The 3,859-nt window shown below is 48.5% G+C and overlaps 1 pseudogene; it reads left to right on the top strand.

Moving 5' to 3' along the window:
* Window positions 1-2,609: 2,609 nt before the first annotated feature.
* Window positions 2,610-3,242, top strand: LOC119328818 (annotated as a pseudogene).
* Window positions 3,243-3,859: the final 617 nt, after the last annotated feature.

Below are 3,859 nucleotides of genomic sequence, written 5' to 3'. Positions count from 1 at the left end.
TGCCTTGCCCGGATCTGCTCAAGGAGCTTGATCCGGCGCTCCGACGTTAGAAATGGATGGCTCCTCACCCGGCGGCGTGTGGGCATGGCTACAAGGTGGACGGGGCGAGTGGAAAATGACAGCGACGACGGACAAACGGAGAAAAATGTGGATGGTAGGATTTCGATGCTGCCGGTCGACTTAATAACCGGACTAGGAACTACGCGGCCCGCCGGAGCGGCACCACGCGACGACATCTGTCTGGCGGAGGAGAAGAGCTTAAGACCATCGTGTTTTCAAGGGTTAAAGTGTGGGACCCTGCCGTCAGTCGGATGTGGCGGACGTGCCTGGACGCCCTCATATCCGTCCCATATTTGAACTAGATATGAGGGGTGTCGGTTAGGCCGGACGTTTAAGACCCGGATTTTTCGTGACACCCGGGCGTTTGAGGCCGGCTTGGGGGCCTGCTGTAGATGTTCTTATCAATAATCTCTAGTTTTTTTAATTAATTGTGGCGACGGACTCATCATCTCCCCTCCCACTAACAACCTCGTCGTCGCCGCCCCCAACCATCCCATCCACGGCGACGCCTCTCCCCGGCCACTCCCTTACTCCCGTGCCCCGCCCCCGCCCGGCCCTATGCATCTCGATCGACCGAACACACGCTTGCGCGGCGGCTGTTCGACGGAATGGCGCAACGTTGGATCCCCAACTCCCTCCCTCACTCCTGTGCCCTCTTCAAGAAGTGCATCAGGATTGGATCCAGCCCTCTCCCTGACTCCTCCTTCGCCGCGCTTGCTTATATCGCTGGCTACGTACGGCACGCCCGTCACACACATCCGCAGTCCCGCCAATCCCCTCCCAAGATTCAGTCTAGTCTCTCATTAGCTTGTAATACTTCCGTCCCCTTTCAGTTGCCAGGGATTTTAACAGCGGATCTGATGCAATGCACAGTGTGTGTTCTGTTCACCAACAAAGTCAGCTGAGGTGGTCTGCAGCTTGAAGAAATTAAACAGTGCGGCGAAGCAGGTTGCTGTCGGCCTGTCACTGCCTCGTCTTCACACTCTGGAGTGGTCGGCAGTTCAGCTTGAAACAAAGGTGAGTGATCAGTTACGCAGATTCAGTTGTGCAGCCATGCAGATGATAGTTACCTGTATCCCCAATTTATCTGCGAGACCATTGTTTACTACACCAGTTGCTGAACTTATATGCTACTAGTAATCTTGATCAGTGATACAAACCACCCCAATGTGCTATTAGTGTCAAGCTCGATGTTCGGTTAACGTGAGCAAAGGATCCATCGATCGATGAGCTCCTTAATTACGGCATCGATCCGTACCCAAGTCTTCTCATAGCTAGCTAATAAGTGCGACCAGCCAAGTTGATGCACACTTAACAATGTGCCAATGTGTGCATCACGCTCAGCCAAGTTGATGTCACCTAACGCCAGCTGCTCGACGGGACGCCGCGACGGGTGGATCCCCTCTCCCTTCCTCTGCCCCTGTGCTCTCTCCAAGAACAGCATCAGGGTTGAATTCGACCCGCTCCCCCTGTCCTCCTCCCTGTCTTCAGGCTAACAGTTCTCTCTTCCTTTTCAGTAGCAGGAAATTCAGTTATGAACCGAATGCATGCAGTGTGCTAATCACGAGCAACACCAATTGAGGCCTGCAGCTGCTAGACTCGTTTTGCTCGTTCAATTGTAAATTAAGTCATGACGGTCTTCTGTCCCTAGTAATTACGTTACCTGTAGCCCTGATTCAGCTCCTACGCTATTGTTTACTACTCCAGTTGCTGAAATTTATGCGAAGGTGCCTGGTCAAGGTACCCTACTAGTAGCTCCCATCGTTAGTTAGGACCTAATTAATTAACTCGTATGCCTAGCTAAAATAAGACATCCTCCACTTCCAAGTCAATTACCAATTAAGAAAACTCCAATCAACCCCTCTTAATTGTAAAACCTGGCAGTCAACTCTCCCAGCCTTTTGAACCGCTCCACATCACCGTACAAGATTGTTTTCGTATAACAGTATCGCCACGGCGATAGTGATTTTGCTGAAGTTGCACTCCAACATTGAATATCTCTCTGGGTTATCTGTTTCTCTCTGCTCTCCAAACTGATGTTGCAGGCCGTGCAGAAGAGTTGCTTAATTTGCATATCCCGGGCGTAGAAAGAGAGCAAGACAAGGGAGAAACACAAGAGGAGGAAGAATTAAACCGTTGAAAGTTATTTTTTAACGACAAATTTAATGGTATAATTATGCAGCACATAACCCACATTTTGATGATCAAACCTGGTCAAAGCTGAATGTAGAAATACATGCGCACCACACCATGTAAGTAGGGACAGAGGGGGTACTAGTACCCCAGGAAAAGATTTCCCTGCACACGTTTTTTTAATGTGAATAATAACAAGATTGATGTTGATGTGGCATAGTATGGTTGACTATATTGTATAAACACGTTTTTTTTTGGAAAGCACAATGTGATGCTTACGGTTGACATCCCAACCAATATATTCTCAGAATGCAGTACCCAGCAATTGCACACAAAATGAAATCTATATATGTACACCGGCGCACTCGTTGGCAAGCCACACAGAGGTCGACAAAAGCAAGATTACTCCAAAAGCAATGAAAGGGAGCCTCTGCCATGAGTTGATGAGTAGCCTCCGGGCAGCCGAGGTGTGGGAGGTCTATGGAGGCCTCCTTTTGGGCCAGTTGATCCCTCAATTGCTTCCTGACGTGCTCTCCAAGGTCGAGCTTGTGGCTGGAGATGGTGGTGTTGGGACAGTCTTGCGTCTTACCTTTCCTCTTGGTTATAATCTGAATCCATATACTTCCGACCAGAAAGGTCTTGTTTTCCTCTCGGAATATGCACCCAAAACTCCTAGCTTTAGGCCGGTAGTTATTTTAATTTGGTGATTACTTCATGCTAGGAATCCCTGGATTGGAATACCAGAAAGAGAAGTTCATCAAGATTGACAATGAAAACTTTGTCAAGGAGGCACTGGTAATAGAAGGAGGTCTCCTCGACCTAGGATTTCTGAAGTTATTTGGTACGACTAGAGATTGTCGGAGATGCAGATAAGACATGTATAATAAGATCAACAGTGGAATATGAAGTTGAGGACGAGCACACAGGCAACGCATCCTTTATCACCGCCAGCACTTTCGCTCGTATTGCTGAGGCCATCACAAAGTACATCAAGGCGCAGTAGGGCGATGAGAAAGCCCCCGAGGAAACTTCGTAAGAACAAATTAAAGCATCCCACCAGGCCGATGCGTAAAATAAGTTAGAGTGACTTCATATGTAATCTGTTTTACTGATTGCATTTGTCATGCATAGTGAACTCTGGAGAACATCTATGATTTAGAATACTCTCAGCACGATGCAGCTTAATTTAGAGACACCGTAAATCAATGCTGGTACATCAAATGCCTGCAACAAAAGAATAAAGCTATTACCATACTTTGAAGTCTGTTTATCCTGATTTGGGATGTCCCATATCGTTCATGTTTCTTTGGTGCTTCTTTATCTACTACAGTATATACGTATATGTTTAATGGTACATTTGAGGAGGCACGGTGTTGCTTGTGAGAAAAGATGGGATGTGCCCGTCAGTCTTAACTCTTAAGTGGCCTGTGAGGCACATCTTCTCCATGGAGAAATTGCTGATGCCAGGAAGGAGCTCATCGCCGGGCTCCCCTCCCACTGCCTCCTGGTCGTTGTCGCTGCGGTTCTCCCCCCTCTCGTCCATTCCATCCACGGTGATCCACTCTCCCCGGCCACTCCCGACGTCTCTTGCTCTGCTTCGGCCTGCTGTCATGCTACTCGATCCATGGAGTACATGCATGCTCGTGGCAGCTGTTCGACAGAACCC

The sequence above is a fragment of the Triticum dicoccoides genome, chromosome 7A, assembly GCF_002162155.2.
Source record: "Triticum dicoccoides isolate Atlit2015 ecotype Zavitan chromosome 7A, WEW_v2.0, whole genome shotgun sequence".
Taxonomy (NCBI): domain Eukaryota; kingdom Viridiplantae; phylum Streptophyta; class Magnoliopsida; order Poales; family Poaceae; genus Triticum; species Triticum dicoccoides.
Note: the sequence above shows the minus strand (reverse complement) of the source record. Positions and strands in the feature narration are given on the sequence as shown.